General features: G+C 32.5%; 1 protein-coding gene across 14 annotated transcripts in view; it reads right to left on the minus strand.

Moving 5' to 3' along the window:
- LOC118733622 (serine-rich adhesin for platelets-like) overlaps positions 1–20,468 on the minus strand; it is a 67,920-nt gene that overhangs the window by 31,715 nt on the left and 15,737 nt on the right. For 5 of the 14 annotated variants that reach the window (XM_036463094.1, XM_036463093.1, XM_036463105.1 and 2 more), the window contains exon 1: positions 19,102–19,426. The exons of 4 other annotated variants lie outside the window; for them this stretch is intronic. The gene's annotated coding sequence lies outside the window, so the exon portion shown is untranslated. 5 more of the 14 variants (XM_036463103.1, XM_036463099.1, XM_036463102.1 and 2 more) reach the window with 3 other exon arrangements.

Genomic DNA, 20,468 nt, shown 5'->3' on the forward strand with positions numbered 1-20,468 from the left:
AAAAAGTGACATCACACCTTTCACAACAAGCACGCTTCACTAAAATTGGCACTCGAACCGTGGCAAAGAACACTCCCAGAGTGACTAGCTACAGCGCTGAAACTCAACAAACAAGCAGCATCGTGATTTTACGCTTCCGTAAGTGTTTTTACTCGGCCTTTTTCGCAATGTTTGTTTGTACTCACTTTTTCGCCAACATTTACTTTAACTATAATTTTTATTTTAGAATTTATTATCTACTACGTTCACACACTACGTACATATACAATGACATAAGCACTAAAAAGCCAAATAAACAAACCAGCGAACGCAAAAATGCTCATATGCCGCGGCAAATATGCATTTCGCTTTATCACTACTTGATGACGACAATGCAAACCCGATACGCGTGATTTCAACAACACAGCCCACCCTATTGTTGCCTACTGTCGGCTGATAATCGCTGCTGGTGCTTGCCACACCACCACTCTAACGGATGGTGGCAAACAATAATGTGTAAAAAATTTATTTGCAAACGCGCTAAAAACAACAAGTTGTCAAAGCCGAATAATCAAAGTGCAAATCTAACCGAGTACTAAAAGAAACTAAGCCAAAATAGGCGTATGGTACTGAAATTTATCGCTGCTACGTTTGGCAGCGGCGCTGACGTTTGGCAGCGGCTACATCTCAGCAACGTTTCCGAGCAGGAAGCAAACTTTTTTCGGCAGCCGCAGAGCCACATGCCACAAAATACCAGCACATATTCGATATTTGCGTTGCTCTGACTCGCTTGCACACACGTATTCGCCTGCGCCCGCTACCAAGATTGCTACGCTCGTCGTTCTCTCTCATTCCCTGGCAGCCCCGTTCTATAGGCAGGCAGGCAGGCACACCGTCACCCAACGTTCTAGCAGACGAACGTGCAGTGCATACAGGCCCACCAACAAGCAGCACACATGCAGGCGGCTTCGGCTCTGTCGCCGCTCAGTTCTGTATGCATTTTTTCTGCATTAGCGAATACCGAAAAGCATTCGTAATATGCACTTGAGTATGGTGAACGAATAGTTACATACGAGGGTTATTAAATAACTTTGTGACTTTGAATTTTCCGCGTTGCGGCTTGAATGATAATGAAAAAAAAAACAACAAATTGAGTGCATGTAGTTCCTACGCGCGCCAGAAGTGAAACTCATAGGAAAAATTCCAAAAATAATATTGCAATATATTTTCAAATATAAATATTTAGTTGTGTGCTTTATTTTCCTTATTATAATAAACTGCCTAGTTTACTCAACATTTGAGATATTATCTTAGGCTTATGCTCAATCTCTTTATATTTACCAATATCACCTCTCTTGCTTTATATCTAAATTTTATCTTAATCTTCATCATTGTTTTTATCTTTATCATTATGTTATTTCATCTTCATCTTTATCCCCAACTTGATCTGTATCTTAACTTATATCTTTATTTCGTTATCTGCATTTTCGTATTCATCTTTAATTTCTACTTAATTTTCATCATCATCATCATCTTCAGCTTCATCTTCACCATGATATCTATTCATTTTCATCTCCACCCTCGCCTTCGTCTTAATCTTTATCCATCAACTCCACCTCCATCTTCATATTCTTATCCACATATCTCCATATATTCACCTTCATCTTCTCTTTAACACCGATCTTAATCTCTGTATTTTTATATTTGACTTTGTCTTTGTTGTTGCCTTTGTCTTTATCTCTGTCGTTATCACTAAATTTATAACATTATCTTTGTCTATATAATTTTTTTTTGCATTTGTATTTGTCTCAGCCGTTCGTTTTCTGTCCACGCACTCGCCTTATACACTTATGGACAAAATAATAGGTGTACACAGTTTTTGTTTAATAACTTTTAAATCATTTTTAATTAAAAAATTTGTGCCCTTTGTTTTGTATAAAAGACACATTGACCGCTGTCTAGTACAAAGACATTTTGTAATATGTTATGCTGTCATATTAAGAACAAAACATGCCACTGAAATGGTTTTATTAAAAAGAAAACGGCCCAAAACATGCTTCAGGTTGGTTAAGAGATGTAAATATGGTCTGGATACAATGTCCAAATCAATTCTATCGTCTCAAACCGATTGAGAACTTGGAGAGTGGTCTTAAGAGATTGTGGCATGCTTTCCATTTAAAAATAAGGATAAATTGTGGCAGAAAGTCCAGAAAGTATGGGGTGCTACTCCAACGGAAACCTATTAAAAAATAGTATAAGCCATGCCTAATGGAATAGGGAAACTTATATAAAACCATGGAGGGTATACAGGTTATTAAAAAACCATGGACTAAGTAAAGCATAAACGGAAGATTTTGTTTTTAATTCTAAAAGTGTTTTACACCTACTATTTTGACAAATGATATCTTTTTATCATACCTAAGCTTTCGTTTAAAAATATGGAACGAAATGATTTGCAAATATTTTAGTTTAATAAAATAAAATCTTAATATAAACAAAGAAATTTTTTTTAATTACAATTGATTTAAAGTTATTAAACAAAAGCTGTCTACATTTATTATTTTGTCCATAAGTGTACATACTTTTTATCGTGGCGTTATATATTTAAAGTAGTCTTCGAGCGTGTGTGAATCGGTAACAAAGTTCTGTGGGGAAAGCTGGTGAATATTATTTTTGTTATGGGGAGACAGTTTTGCTAATCTGCTGTGTGAAATGAAATCAACAGTAAATTTTTGACAACCGTAGAATAAAATATTATAAAATGAAGTGAAATGAATATTTTAAGAAAACATTTACCATCATTGATTGCAATTCATCAATTTAAGCTTTTAATCAATTTAATTTTAATCAATTAAAGCGTTTGAAACATTAAAGAAATTTATTTATCAGAAATATTTAATGTAGTGTAATACTTCTTAATTTTACCACCAAAAACTCCATTTCCTTATATTTTATTGTTTTTGCTTAAATTTGGGGCAGAAAAATTATACACATCAACAGTCTACAATTGTCAAAATTGTATATGCATCTGTCAAAAATGTCACTAGCCTCATGAGCTAATGAAATTTTATACACCTCAAACTTGTCAAAAATTTACTCGCAGCGAACTTTGTTACCGATTCACACACGCTCTCCGATTCCAATGAGAGTTTCACGCAAAAAAATGTATTCGTTCGAATATTCATAAGACTTATGTAAACTTTAAATAATGTATGGGGACTCTGTTCCATAACTGTAGATGAAACATGAAACTCCCAAAACACACCGGTTACCAAGTGACCATCGAAATTTTCGCTGAAGAAGACCAAACTGTAGGCGACAAGTTTGTGGGACGTGAGTGAAATAATCTACAGTAGGAATGGGCACGGGCAGGGGTAAATTAAATCGTAAAAAAAACTAGGCATAAGCAAAAAAAAAGTTGAAATTGAGATTTTTAGCATTTACTTCGCGTCTTGAATTTGCCAGTTTTAGAATTTCGCCAAAAATTGGACTCGAAAATACTGCAAGTTGTATGCAAGTAAGACTGTATTGAATTTTTCCTTAACTAGTGATTGGGTATTTTCGTTATCGGACAAAAAACGACGGCGTCTATTTACCAAACTTAAACTTAGAAAATAGTTTGCTTTTGCAAAAATAAATACACATATGACACTAGTTTTTTGAACAAGAATTTAATAATTTTTTCGTTAAAGTAAATATTTTCGGGTGCAATTGCAGATAATCCGTGCCAAATCACGGGCTGGCTCGTGCCTCACTGAATTTTTCTCCGTGCGCGTTTTCAAATATGTTTTCTTCACTAGTTCCGGGACGGAAAAATTATGCCTGCGCCCATATCTAATCCACACCGATCATGACCTTATTGATTCACCCTCGTATATAGATACGATCGACCTATCTCACCACTGCATAGTGCCCTTATCATTCGATACCCTGCAAGATGTAATGTCATACATATATCCGATGCCATTCGCTCAGGTAAACAGGACATGTGATATATGACTGATACGGATAATGACACGAGCCACATATGCAATAGCCAATTGCCTGCCATTTACTAGCGAAGATGCAGCAAAAAAAAGACAACGCCAAACCGTTTTTGCGTTCAGTACAATATGTTCCACAAAGAGTACGAATGCGCGCGTGAAAAGAAGCAGTTTAAGAAGTGTATACATAAAAAGCAAAAAGAAAGTGACATGAAAAAGAAGTAATATAAATTCAGATGGCAGACAGACGGTCAAGGTGAGCAAATCTGCAATTTTAAACAGTGTGCTATGTACTCGAACTTAATGTACATACATAGATATTACTAGTACATATGCTTGTATGTATGTATGTATGTATTTGATGTCGAGGAAATTTTTTGAAGACAAGAAAAACAGCCGCATTTCAAAGTTATCAGGTATGACAATATACATATGTACATTAGACTGCATCACTCCCCATACAAAAAAAATCAGTACTGTTTTTCCATTGGAAATATAAAATCTATAATATTTTAAGACGTCCTCCAAAATATTAAGACGTCCGGAAAAATATTAAGATTAAGCGAGCTGGACCGATTTGAAAATACCTCCAAAAATTGCGTTTTTTATGAATAAAAATAGTTTCTTTAAGATGTTTTTTGAAAAATCCCCTCAAATGACAAAACAGTTTAAGCTTAAAAAATTTACATAAAAATATTAAACAAATTAAAAAAAAAAAAAATTTAACGGAATCTAAATAATGAGATTTTTGATGCTGTTTTTTAACTTTTTGCAAAGATTGGTATAAGAAAAACTTGAATAACTGAACCTAAACTCCACCCTCCTAAACGCCTCCACGAAAATTTCAAAACTAAAAAAAATAATAATTGTGGTCACTACCAGGGTTTGAAAAATTTTAGTTTACAAAAAATGCAAAAATTCGAAAAAAATGTACCTGAAATCTTACCAACATATGGGATAAGCTAATTTGTCCATCGCCCTAACCTAGAGGCATTTCTGCATCTTTTTTTGTGGTTAGGTCTCGATGAGCTACATAATATGCATGTATTGTTTCCAGTTCTGTTATAATGTGAAATGAATGTTACCATTTTAAGATTATGATAATTATGTGGCGCCCACATTTTACCACAAAGTAGATAACATGAAAGTCAGGAGGAAGAAAAAACTGACCAGATAACCTTTAATTGCGGAAAGAGCACAAATTTCAACGCACATGCATATGTATTTATATGTACATAGATTAGGTAAGCCGATATTTTTTTTTAATAACTTCACAACCAGTGAATGTGATTTATATACATATATGTACATATGTGCATATGTACCTGCATACATATATACGAATTATTGCATATTTCTGTAGTAATTTTATGTTTAGTTGCATTTACTGTCGATATGGTTGTAGCCAAAGCCACCGTTGTCGTCGTCGTTATCGTCGTCAAGGTCGTTCGCGGTTTCTCATTCGAGTTTCAGTTTTCATCCATGCGTACATAAACATACATATGCAAACATATTTTTCATTCAATTACTATATCTACGCATATTTGAACTTTCGCCAATGGAAATTCATACAACGCTTACTTATATTAAAAGTTTTACCATGCAAATATGTACGTACATATGTACATACTATATGTACACTGCCGGAACAAAGTATTGGCACAGCAAATTTTTCACAATATATGCAACAATTTTTATTCTAATATTTTTCCGCCAATTTTATATAAAAATATGGTTCGTTCAACAATAAAAAACATAAAAATAAAATTCCTAAATTTTGTGCAAAACTCGCGAAAATTCAACAAATTTGCATCAAAATTTAATCAGATTTTTTAGAATTTTTTTGAGTATGCAGTTTTGCAGCCCATTAAATTCTAGGAAAAAAAAATGCAAGTTCGGAGTTAGTCCAAAATCGTGTTGATTTTTGAGGATTTTTTTTGTTGAAGGCGTTTTGCATTTTTTCCATATAAATTATTTTCGAAAAAAAAAAAAATTGTATGGAAGACTGCGTGAAAAAAAATTGCCAAAAATCAACAGTGATTCCTAGCTACTTAAAACTTGCACTTTATTAAAATAAAATTGATTGGGCTACAAATCTGCATACTCAAAACAATTCTAAAAAATCTGATTAAAAAGTTGAAAAATTTGATGAAAATTTGCTGAATTTTCGCGAGTTTCGCACAAAGTTTAGGAATCGTATTTTCACGTTTTTTGTTGTTAAATGAACCATATTTTTTATATAAAGTTGGTGGAAAAATATTAAAATAAAAATTGTTGTATATATTGTGAAAAATTTTCTGTGCCAATACTTTGTTCCCGCAGTGTATGCGATTTTTATGTGTATTTTATACGATTATGCTTATGTGTGCGTATATATGTACGTACATACATACAGTTGTCCACAAAATAATAGGAGTGCGATATTTTGACCAGATTTGGCTATTTCTCTTTTGTTTATTTAATTTTTAATAAGTCTAGCTGGTAATACAACAAACACCATACAAGTATGTTCTTTTATATGGAGGACACTGCCAGCAAAAAAATAAAAAAATAAATACATATGCCAAAAATCAACGGAATTTTTTAGCAGCTTGAAACTTGCATCTCATTGCACTAGAATTAAATGAGCTACAAAACTGCATACCAAAATTTTGTCTTAAAGATTTTGATTAAAAAGTTTGAAATTTGGGTGAAAATCTACGAAATTTTTATAATTCTTATACAAAGTTTGAAATCTGCTGTTTGTTGTATAACCAGCTAGACTTTTATGAAAAAATAATAGACATTAAATAAACAAAAGACTAGTAGCCAAAACTGGTCAAAATATCGCACTCCTATTATTTTGTGGACAACTGTATGTACAACACCTGTATTACATGTACATATGTATGTGCGATTAATTTAAGTGAAGCCAGCAAATCTCTTGATGAAGGTAAACTTGTTTGTCATGCTATTGTGCGGAAAAAGACAAATATCAAAACAGCGAATAAAGCGTTCAACATGATTAAAGACGTTTTGGTCTTAAAAAAAAAGAATTGTAATCGAACATCGCACACATATCCACAATATATACAAATTCAAACCTGAGATATGGGCAGGCTTGCCAGGTGTCCGGTTTTTGACCGGACAGTCAGGATTTTCGTCTGTTCGTCCGGGTGACAATAAAAAAACGGACTGTGAAGTGTGTGATCTGTTTAAACATACACATACACAACCCTCCACCCCCTCTCCCCGCCTCTCCGTTTCATCCCCTAGCCAAACGAAAAGTCCGGTTTTTCAAAAAGCGGACACCTGGCAACCCTGGATATAGGAGCAAATAATAAAGTACTTCAAACTGACTGAAAAATGAGAAACTCTTTCCAAAACCGCTTTCATTCGGATTTTTCAAAATTCGTAATTTTTTACCTTTAGTAAAGTGGCATCCTAATATTTGTCCATTAACACGTATAACAGGTAATAAACACGTCATAATTGAGTATGAAAAGTCCTTGTTGACAATAACATTTCTGAACGAAGCTAGGAAAACAAATTTTAATTTCCAGGCGTCAACAAAACCGAAAATAATGGCACACTATCGCCACCAGAGCTCGTTGCCAGCAGGTAAAATCAACAAAGTTAGTCAAAACTAGTCAAAACATATGCATGAATGCATTAAACATACACATGTGATATCCCTTTTCGCTCAGCATCGCCGACAAACCGTTTAAAGTACTCAAAATAAATAAAGGAAATGAATAGACTGACCTTGAGTACATACAGATTGTGGCAGATCCACTAGTAACAAAAGAAAACGGTGCGTAAATGGAGAAAGATAAATGAATTATGCATAGAAAAAACAATAATTTCTCCATATGCATATGAACGTGCGAGTGTCAAAGAAAAACAGAAAAAATCGTTAAGGATCGACGATTTTGGAACGCCCACTAACTTCGTAAATTAGAAATAACAAGGTTATTGTATTTGTGTTTAGTAGCATTAGCTGTGAAAATTAAAAAAAAAATTTATCATTTTCATAAAAAAAATAAGAAAGAATTTGCGACTCAAAACGACCAGCTGCAGATTGTCGTAGGACACTGAACAGAAAACTCACGAATATTCCACACAAAAGCCACACTCAAGCTACAACAATAAAACGAGTAACGATGCCCTTCAGCACAAATATTATTTTCAACAATCTTTACCTACATATGTAAGTTCACTTCCAGGTCGAGATATTACTTACAAAATTCTGATAATATACGAGTATAAACTCATTGAATGACCTAAAAATTTACAAATTCAATTCTTTACCTATTTTAATTATGTTCGCACACCATGTACGTATTTTGGAACGAGTTTCGAAAACGATAATTACACTGAAGATGGCACATCTTCGAAACTGGTTTGTCTCCAAACCAAATTTGACAAGGGATGACGGAAACTCAAGATACAATAAATAAATATGCGACAATTCTTTTTTAGGGGTGTTTGGAAAGACTGGGAAAGAAATCCACCAAATCTTATTTCCACTGAAAATATCTGGTCCAGCCTTCAATGCTGAACTCTTCGGAGTCCAAAACCAACAAATAGACTTGAGATCACTGAAAAAGTAAAACAGCAGTGAGATTGCCGCACGGTGGGAAGAAATGCATCGGTTTGGACAAAATTCCGCTGATAACTCCAACCTTAATCGATTTTAAATCTGATTTTAAATACTCGAAAGGGTTTTCACTAGAACATGTGACTGCGATAAATATGAAGTTTTATAACATAACCTTGAAAACTCAAGCCAATTTGACAGCGGAATTTTGTCCGAACCGATGCATTTATACCTAGTATGCGCTGGCGGATGAAAAGTAGGTTTTATGTTAGAGTTTTTGATAGCAAGTCCTAAGAGTGCTATGAAAAACTGAATAATGAATGACTATTTTCTTCAATTTAATTAGACATCGTGTTATGTTAAAAAAAAATTTTCAACAAAAAACTTTTCAACACACTTCTTTTATGACCCTTTTCCGTTTCCTTTTAAATATGCATAATGCCTAAACAAACGAGCTTTAATCCGTGTGGACCCGTATATATGTAGCAGAACTTGAGTTATTTTGAAGAAGCTCCCATTTCTCTGCTATACCCTTACGTAAGCAGGTAAGTTCACAAGTTCCATATCCTTTGATTCTTCGGTGTAAAGTTTTTACATTGCACTGAAAGGCTAGTCAACATTTACACATAGCAAACAGCGGACAATCCAACATGAATTTGTCAAAACTACATATAAATTTTGTGCCGGCAAGAACTTAAAAACTTACTGAAAAATACTAGACCTGTCCTTGAAGATGGGACGCTTGGCAATTCTTAAGTTGGGTCGTTATAAATTCTTGACAATATTGAAGTAGTTTGAGAGAGCTAGAGTGAATTCGAAAACCGAACGTACCTACAACGAGCATCTGCCGCTATCTCCTCCAGTCGTTCAGGGTTAAACAATATACTTAGATTAAAATATGAATATACATACATACACATACTACAAATGGAATCATGCTCTGCAGATAAAGACGCTCTAAGAAGGCTAGAAAAGCTAAAACAAGTGGACTAGTCTGAGCACAAGAGACATAACACATTGACTCTGGCCATTGCATGACGTGCGAAGATGACGGAAAACTAATCGCGAAAACTTACGTGCTCACATGGTAAAGGTCTTTGTAAAAGCTGAGTAGAATTTATTAACATCTTCAGGCAAACAATAAACTTTTTGAAGTGAAACTTCTTTAGCGGCGGTTGGTTGGTTGGGAGTAAATTGGCAAATTCAACGGAAATTGCACACAGAAATGGTGCAACGGAAATGGTTGGGGTTGAAACAAGTGCTTCTTGAGTGTATGCACATGGTATTAATTTAACAATCTCTTGCTAATAAAATGTTAAATAATAAAACTTAGAAAAAGACCTATACAAGAATGAAAGTAAAGGTGAGTACGTACATAGATAAAGAAAAGGATAAAGGCAAAGGTAAAAATAAATACAAAAACAAAGATGCGTAAAGATAAAGGCAAAATGAAGATCAAAGTAAATTTAAACACTTTCTTTATATAAGAGCAAAGGCGAAGGGGAATATGTAAATGAAGAAAATGATAAACATAAAAGTAAAAACGAAGATAAATATAAAGAAAAAGATGAGAATGAGGATAAGGATAAAAGTAAAGATTAAGATAGAGGAAGAAAGATTAAAATAAAGGCAATTATAGAGAAAAGGATATAGATGGATACCCAAAGACTCAATGTGTGAACTATTTTGGGATTTTAGACATTTTCGAGATTCTCGGGACTTATCGATATAACAATCGATATTTTTATTGGTTTTGTTATCGAAATTTTTATCGATATTGTTACCGATTTTGCTATCGATATCTTCGGAACTTATCAATATAATAATTGATATTTTTATGGATTTTGTTATCGATATTTTTTATCGATATTGTTATTGGTTTTGTTATCGATATTGTTATAGATTTTTATCGAATTTGTTATCGATACTGTTATCTATTTTGTTATCGATTACTTATCAATTTTGTTATCGATAATTTATCGATTTTGTTATCTACATTTTTATCGACTTTCTAAGCGATTTTTGTGATCGATTTTGTTGACGATTATTTATCGATATTTTTATCGATTTTGTTATCGATATTTTGATCCATTTTGCTACCAATATTATTATCGATTTTGCTATCGAAATTTTTATCGAATTTGTCTTCGGTTTTGTTATCGATATTTTTATCGGTTTTGTTAACGATATTTTGTTGGATGTTGGATAAAGATAAAAATGAGGATAAAGGAAAACAGAATAACATACATGTAATTAGCACGAACAGGGGTAGAGGTAGGGATCTAGATGGAAACAAGACAACAAAATATAACCTTAAGCAAAAGCAGATGTACATATTTATGTATGTATATTGGTTATGAAACAAAATAGATATGTAACGTAAGTTTCACTTCTCCAGTGTGGCCCAGGTGCACTTGCTTTTTATATGACAAATGACAAGCTATAGGTTCCAACTACGTAACTTTTTAAGTTTAAGTGGAAAGACAACAGCGGAGAGTGGTGTTCACAGCTTCACGACAAAAAACTAGACAAATATTAATGCGTACTACCACAGAAACCTTGAGGTTTCCCAACTAAGCGATTGTTCATTACATTTTTGCTAAAAACTTTGATGACTAAAATGAATGCATGCGCATGCAATTCACGTTATATTTTTCTTTATTCTAAATTTAATTTTTCTTTTTTAATGGAAGTAGTTGCATTGTTCTTTCATTGTATTTTGTATTGTACTGCTTCTAGAAAATATTACTCATATCAGTAATCGGCATAAAAACAAAACAAAACACAAAACCCAAACTTTCGAACAAAGAAACAATTTTATAGGAATGAAAACTAGTGCGAATTCGATTAGATTTGATTTTTGCATAAATAATTAATAAACCAAAATGTTTATTAAAATATGCGTGCTTTTTATTTTATAATGATGACAAAAGCTGCACAATCAGCACACACACACTTTGTAAATCATTTTCAACTCGGATCATTTACCTGTTGTCAAACACTTTCATTTTCTTAGATATTTTATTTTTATTGCTTTTTTAATAGCAATGCAACAAATCTGTGCAGAGTGAAAACGTATAAACTTTTTGTGTTTAAAAATATTTTCTAACAAATGTTGCTCTGTTCACCAAACAAGTCAGCGCACCAAAATAAAACAACACACGTACTACTACTGAAGAATGACTGAATGAAACAAAGAAATTTTGCTCGTACTACGCAGCGTTGGAGACGACTGGAGCCTAACCCCAATTCAAGTCAATTGAGTGAATTTGCTGTCGAGAGCAAATCACACAAAGGCAACAACTAGTAGCGCAACAGCGTATTGGGAGGCAAGCGAATGAGTAGTGAGCTAGTAGCAAGAAAATTGTGAGAGGCAAAAACATACCTAAGTACATATGTACATTACGTTCTGTGCAAAATCACACAAAGCGCTAGAGCAAATGGAGATCGGAAAGTCATGTATTAAAAATTATAAATAATAGGAATTATGTGGGCAATAATATAAACACACAAAAGACCTAAGCGAATGCAAATGCGAACAATAAGCATACATAATTGAAATGGAAGTAGAAGCGTTGAAAAATGAGAAGATGATAAGCGGACGGCGGCATAAGGGAGCGCGTGTGACATGATGTACGAGTACTATTACTCATTTGATTGGTAAGATTTTTGCAACAAAGATTAAAATTCGACACCAAATGTTTGCATTAAAAATATTTGATTAGCTGTATGGGCAAATTGAAATTATAAAATAGAATATGCATTTGAATTGTTTAGTATTTTGTTCCATTTTTGTGGTTAAATATTTGAAGCTATCAAACAAGAAAGGTGCAATAACCAGCGCTTTCAACAGCGAACGACATTGAGGACGAAGATTAGGACGCCTCACAAAAAACAGTTGATAATTTATTTACGAAAATTTGGTTGCTATAATATCAGTACTATACAATTCAGTATTAGAAAATGGTCATAAATTACTTTGAATATATCGATCGAGTTTTAGAAAACTACTTTAATAAACATAAAAAACTACTTTAATATACATAAAAATATTCAAATTTGTTCGGTATGTATTATAGAATTCACTGAAAAAAAAAAAACAAATTACGAAATAAACCTATGAAAGCTATGCCTGATTTGCCCGATGCCTTAAATGACAAAAAATTTAATGATTAAGCTGGGCACTAAAAAACTCCGGGTCATACATTCATGAAAGTAATGATTAACAGGGCAATTCTAGCCACTGTCTTTTAATAGTCTTTCGTAAGATAATTGTAACTTCTGGCAACGATCTTGAAAGCTTTTTTCAATCCTCCGAAAGACGAATTGAAGATCTGCCAACGAGGAGATCTTAGCATTATTTTGTTTTTGTCTTAGCAATACGTTTTCTAAAAATTAAATTAAATAAAAAATATAAATTTTTCTTTTTTAAACCATAACAGCTAAAAATCATAAGAAAATTAAACTAATAAAGGAAAAAGGAATTAAAAGAGGAAAAATAAATAAAATACATATGTACGTTTCAATATTACATAATAAAAAATATTTTTTATTTTTAAATCAATAAAACCTAATAAAAAAAATTTTGTATTATAAGAAAAAGTAATTTCATAAAAATATATAATTTTATTATTAAAATAGAAAATATCATATATTAAAAATACATAAAATAAGTTTCTAAAAATTAAACGAAGCTAAAAAATATATACATACATATGCATTTTTATTTTTAAAACATTAATATCTAAAAATTAAATTAAAAGAAGAAAAACACAAGATTAGTAAAAAAATAAGGTCCTTAAAATTAAATTATTTAAAAAAATATATATTTTTAATTTTTTTATGCTATAAAATCTAAAAAAATTGAAGAAAATAAGAGGTTTCTAAAAATTAAGTGAAATTAAAAAAATATTTTTCTTTTAAAATCAATAAAATCTAAAAATTACATTTAAAAAAATTAAACCTAAAAATTAAATGAAAATAGATGTTTTGCTTTATAAAATAACGGAATTTAAAAATTAAAAAAAAAAAACATAAAAAAATGTGTTTGTCAATTTTATTGTGGCGTATTAATATTTGTTTTAATAGAGTTATTGAGGATTGCACCACGATTTGTTGTTTATTTCCATTTTTTTTGTTGCTTCTTGCATTTTTCCTAGACAAGAAATCGTGGTGAAAAGCACAATAACACTATGGAAAAAATTTTATATTAACAAAAAAACTAAGAAAAAAAAATGCACATTACCATTTAGAGCATGCTCACTATTTGAAACATGCTCAAGTGGCTTTATGTCAAAAGAGCTTTTCGCCACGAAAGTTGGTAAGGGGTCTTTTTTGTAAGACTTTGGTGCCAGAATAAACAAAATCTTTCAAACTATCTAGCCTACTGTCTTTCAATTGTCTTAGAAAAGACTTGCAACTACATACATCCCTTAGCCGGAATTGTTTCCAGAAAGCATTTTATAAATGGCCAACATTTTTTGTGATTAAAATGTCTTGTGGAAACTCGGCATTACTTTTAAATGTTTATTCCGAAACTTAACACATAAAAAAAAAACGATTTTTCGACGTCAAGTGTTTTTTCATGCGAAGCTTATCGTGTTGGAAATACATACATATGTACATAAGCTCGGGGATATGCTATTGGCTGCCAAAGCGCTACCGTTATTACAAAGACACTTGAATGTTGGTCGGACCAGGAATCGGACCTGGGTCCAAACAACCACCTCTAACCACTCGGCTGTGGTGGCCGCCTTTAGAGGTACAATAATCTGAATATCGGATATGTAAGTTTTGGTTTTGTGAGAGATCGTATTAAAAATAAATCTCTAAGTATTGCGTTTATAAAGATAAAAAGAAACCGCAAACAAACACACACACAAACACAAAACAATACAATAAATTTCATTAGAAGTTCGGCCCAGACTTGTCAAGGTTGTGCTGCTATGCGTCTCACAATCAAGTAATGCAAATTAACCACGGCTACCAACATAGATTCCAATAAAGAATTTCTGTTCAAATACAATACAATGGAATTTCCACAATGCGATAACATTTTCCTACTCTTGTACTCATCATACACACATACATACCTATAATACATATTTAAGGTTGCATTTGCATTTAACGCGCCGGCATAAAAATAACCAAACAATACAGAACAAAAACAAAAATATATAAATTCTGATAACGAACCTATTAATGCATAATACAAAGGAATACAACATACATGTGTACATAAATAAATACTACGCATTGTAGAAGTGACCAATAAAAATCCGTGCTTCGCATGCTTATGTATGGATGTACTAACAGTGATGCGTAAAATAATACAAACAGGGCCGGCGGGTCTGTTTGACTAAAACTTTTTAGAAATTCGTTCACTTTTCTTTGACTTTTCCTTAAAGTATTACACCAATAATCATAAAAAATAAAGAATACTTTATAAATCGAAAATTTTTATGAAAATATCACTTTATAGAGCTCTATAAAAGTATTTTACTTTTTATGAATAAGACGATGAATCTGTAGCAGATGAATAAGTGTTTACAAGGAAGACACAGGCATGGGTGTCTGGCCCACGGTGAGAGTAGCGTTATGTTTTTAAATCGATTTTCACGGTTACTACACCTTAACTTTAGAGGGCTTAAATAAAGTTAGGTAAGGCTGTGCTGTCTGGCATAGACCGTTCGTATGGTCATGATACATTTACGAACATTTAAAGAACATTTGCCGTAGCTTTAGCGAGTTGTATTTATTAGACACTTTTGCCCTTTTCCGATTTGCTGATCGCAGGCCCTGTAGCCGGACTTCACCAAGGGGTGCGGATACTTTGTTGCCTGTTGAAAGCTGGGCACTGGCAAATTATGTGCTCCACTGTTATTTCTTTACCAAAAATGGGCAATCTCAAACAAATAATAATAATAATAAAATAGTGGTTAGAGAGAGTTAGTGGTTTGATAGCGAGAACGACCGACGTGGTTTTAGTAACCACTTAGCCTCATGAATATTTCAATATTAAAAGTTTTTCTATAGTAATTTTGCATATTTTTATAGCAAAAATGCATTATATATGTACATATATTTGAGAATACTAATAGTTTGTATCTCGTTGGCTTTTGTTTTGTTGATGCTTTCTTTACATATTTTTGAAGAAAAAGACAAACTCAATAAACTTTGGAAGTTAAATTTTTTTCTTTTTTTTTACCGTCACTGTAAGTACATACACTCTAATGGAAAAAATGGCAGACATCCGTTGCATTATTGCCTTTGCCTTTTCTGCAGTCTGCTGATTTCCTACAGCAATAAGCGTAAGAAGTGTAGCTCACAACTTATAATTTTAAGATCTTCTACAAGAATGAGTAAGCGCTCAGGCTCAGAACGTACTTGATATTTGCATTCCTGAAGTTTTGTTTTTATTTTTGCTTATCAACTACAGTAAAAGATACAAAGAATTAAACAGTCGTAAAAACATTCCCTGTTACACTTATTCCCTAGCATTGCAATTCAATATACGAGCTGAATAACTTACATACAAAAACATACGCATGTAACACATACACATGCTACTCCAACTTTTCACTACTACTACTTTTCCCGTAGATTGCCTTTGCCAAAAATATGAAAGCCCAGCCGAAATGGCACATCGGTCATTGTACATTTCAAAGAAAATTTTTGGAGAGCAGTGTGCTGAGTTTAGCACAAATGAAAATGAAAGGTTCATAACCTTTTTACTTTGCTTCCACTCCGAAAAAAGCGAGCAATATTCTATGTCAACTTCACCTCTGATGCTGTGACCAGAAAAAATAGAAAATTTATGACAGATTTTGGTTCATTAGCTTTAGTAAACACTTAAGAACTTAATTTTTTTAACTATGAGCCGTTTATTTTAAAAGTGGCATAAGTAATTTCATCTGAACACATCTGTTATTCGGCCAACTTCATCAATCAAAGGTAACAAGATTTGTCTTTGGTTTATAACCATAGAGATTTAGTTTATTACGATAGAATTAAACAATCATTTAAGCACAAAATATACATATGTATGTAGCACATTTCATGATGTTAGCGCACGTTTCATACTTTTTTAGCCAATGTGCAAGGATTGCTGTTAGACCAGTCAGCCAAAGCTATGTAGTTGAGGTTCAAAGGTTATTGTACCAAATGGTATACATACATAGATACATACATACTTGCATTGGTTCAACAACACTAAAATGTTTATTTAGTTGTGTGTGGCTGCCTATTGTTGATGTAAACATTAGCAGGATTTGAAGTTGAATAACAAAAGTACTTAATGTAAAGGCGAGATAGGATGTTGTACCTTCTGGTGTTGACTGTTTGGTGTTTTACATACATATTTATTTACTATAAACAAAACATAGGGTCATTATACGTAATCGAATAACAAATTAAGGGGTATCTATGAAATTTTGTTCTGCTTATGCTCTTTATATATGTATTTGTCTCATAAATATGCATCGTCAAATGATATTTTCACTTTTTTTGTATCAAAATGCTCCAAAAAATTCATTACAGCCCGTCTGAAGAGGGTTTAATGAGGATTAAAGCGAGTTTTATTTATTATATAAATACATACATACGTGCTGATGGTTATAGTTCGTTCGTAGAGAGAATTATTTATTGTTTTTGTTATAGCAGCAATACGAAAAAATTATCCAGCGGGAGGAGTTTTTAACAAGTTCCCAGCAAAAACGCAAAAACTTCGGCAGCGCCTATAAAGGCGAGTGGAATATGTATCTATGCGCGTTTGCTTACTGGGTCATATAAAAAGTCTCTGGGGATTTTTGTCACTATGTGGTGTTGATGCACATCCATCTGGCAAGACTTATCAAATTGCGTCAAACCGTTCTGCAATTCGTCGCTGGTGCAAAAAGTTATATTGATTTGAAAATGAGTGATCTCTGAGAAACACACTATGTGAGTTTTAGTAAAACATATAAAATTTTAGTCATGAAGCGAAAGTTTCAGCCGGCTAACAAATAGCGTTGATTTTTGGATTTTTTTTTTTTTGTAGACTACTTTTTCCGTCTTTTATTTTTTTAAATAACAAGCGCAATTTACAAAAACTTGCGTTGATTTTTTGCGATTTTGGTGCTAACGGTCTGCCGTATTTCAGAAGAAACTTATGCTTATACGAAGGTCACAAAAAAAAATCTCAAAAATTAGCGGGACATTTGAGCCCTTTGAAACTTGCACTTTATTGGACTTAAACTATATGGGCTATAAAGCTGCATACAGATTAAAAGTTGAAATTTTGATGAAAATTTGTTGAATTTTCCTAAATTTTGTATAAACTGTTTGAAACTGTGATTTATATGGTTTTGGTTAAAGCTTGGACGGTATTTTTTTTAGAAAAAATAACAACAAAAAAGTCCAGCTCGAAAAACATTACGAATTAAAAAAAAATCATAACATTACGAATTAAAAAAAAGAAAAATCATCACATTACGAATTAAAAAAAAAAATCACATTACGAATTAAAAAAAAAATATTATCACATTACGAGTTTAAAAAAAATCACATTACGAATTTAAAAGAAAAAAAAACCATTACATTACGAATTTAAAAAAATATATATATATTCACAATACGAATTTAAAAAAAATCATCCCGCGGTCATTTGTTTGAGTCCCTGTGAATGTTAAACGGAAGAGGCGTAAAAAATCTGTTTCGAAAATATTTTTATAAAGGGTTCCCAACTGTTTAAAAAGTCGAGTACAGTTTAATGAATATGTTAGGTAAAAAGTTGTTACTAATTGGTTTAATACATAGGAGAAATTTTCAAAAATTAATTTGTTTTTCTTTTTTTTGAATTTCTTCTCTTACGTGCAACTTTTCGACCAAAGATTCTGGCGTCTCGTATGGCATGAGTTCACTAATGTATTTATAAATTTTAAATGAAAAATTATTGTAAATGAAAGTATCATATATGTATGTACATAAAAACATATGTAAATATGTACATATTCATACAATATACATACAATATTGCAATCAACATAAACATTACCGGAAACAGTGGGATTTATTCACAAAAATGATTATTTATCTCATATTTACTATGGCGGCGGCTGTGGCTGTGGCTGCTACGAGACGTTTCGCGCAAGGCAATGACCTTTGAAACTTTCTAGTATAGTTTTTTTTTACCGAATAATGGGAAGCGAAAATTTGCAGGTATAGCATGCATACTTACATATACACATAGATACATATACTACAAAATTAAAGTAAATACGTCGTTTTCAAATTTGCATGTTCAATACGAAATTTAGTTGTAATCTCTAACTAATAGCATATGCAGGTATGCACATTAAGTCAACTAATTTTCTTGGGGTTCTTACCAATCAATCAAATGGCAATTGAATGAATGAATTTCACAATTTTGCTGTCCATTGCTTTTTACAAAATCAGGCTACACAGTCGGGGGAAAACACACACACAAGTTCACATGAAATCAACTCGAACGTTTCACTTTGTCTAAAGCTTTCTTTTTCACATTCTTCGCTCTGCTTAGCGTTGTGGGCACTAGTTACTCACTTCCGCCTCTTGCTCCGGCACCGCCTTCACTTATGCACAAACGCAGCGAGTAGTTAGCCCCCAAAAAGCAAACCAGTCTCGATTGATTCGATGACTTGCAAGTGCTTGCAGTTTGCCTTTACTTTTTGGGGGGAGGGGAATCTCGAAAGTATTAAGCAAGTAGTTTTGTTGCTGTACAACTATTTGAAATTTAATAAATTTTTAGAAAAACTATTTATTGAATGTTTTTCACTAATTTCGTATTAGTTATTCTGATTTCTTTACTAGGTATACGAGTTGCTTTGTTGCATCTTCAGCGACTTCTTGTCAACTGCGAAATAATGAAACTTTGTGGTTATGACAAAAGAGACAAAAGCCAAGTCAAAACATAAAGAGCAATCGGAATGTCATGAGATGGTGGCAAGGCAAAAGCTATGCACATATTTATGTACATGTGTACAATGTACAGTGTTGGGCATATCATTTTGGACCAAATTAAGAATTATATTGTTTGTCACTAATGTATATTTATTAATTTTTAACATTTTTCAAATTTTCAAACAAATTTCATCCAAATTTCAAACTTTTTTCTCAGAAGTGTTAAATTTTTTTTTTGGGTAAAAGTGCACTTTAGCGGAACCAGGCCAAAATTGATGAAAAAATTCGAAAGGGGTATCAATCGAGACGCGTTTTAACTCGAATAATAATAATCCGAGACCGGAAACATTTTTATTTATTTCAAGTTATTTGCAAAAAACACTTGTGATTTTGGCAATATGTTTTGATGAATTTGACGCAAATAAATGGAGTAAATGAACTCAACACGTATTTATTAGTTTTTATGCATTTCTGATGTTTTAAGTGCACATTTTCACGAAATTCTGTATTTAATTGCAATATTCCGGTGTTGAAAATCCGCACAACAATCTTGTGAAGTTAATATAAATAAGATGGAGGAAAAGTGGTGTTGCCACTTTATTAAAAATAAAATGGGAGGAAAATTGCTGCTGCCACTCTATTAAAAAAGTTTTAGTGCGTCGTAACTCCTTTTCGCCTAGACAGCCTCACTACGTAGAATTCTCCTTGTTGCCAAGAAGAGGGGGGCTGGAGTTGAGTTCATTATTCAATTTATTTGCATCAAATTCATCAAAACATAGTGCGAAGAGTGCAAGTATTTCTTGCAAATAACTCTTTAATGAATTAAAAATATTAATTTCCGGTCTCGGATTATTATTATTGGCGTTAAGACGTGTCGATTGATACCACTCTCGAATTTTTAAGTAAATTTTGACCTGGTTCCGCAAAAGTGTACTACTATTTTTTTTTGAGTACATATACAGTTTTATAGCCCATTCAAGTTTAATGCAATAACTTACTTAGGGTTTACA

This window comes from Rhagoletis pomonella, unplaced genomic scaffold (assembly GCF_013731165.1).
Source record: "Rhagoletis pomonella isolate Grant_MI unplaced genomic scaffold, Rhpom_1.0 Rhpom_scaffold_00002, whole genome shotgun sequence".
Taxonomy (NCBI): Eukaryota; Metazoa; Arthropoda; class Insecta; order Diptera; family Tephritidae; genus Rhagoletis; species Rhagoletis pomonella.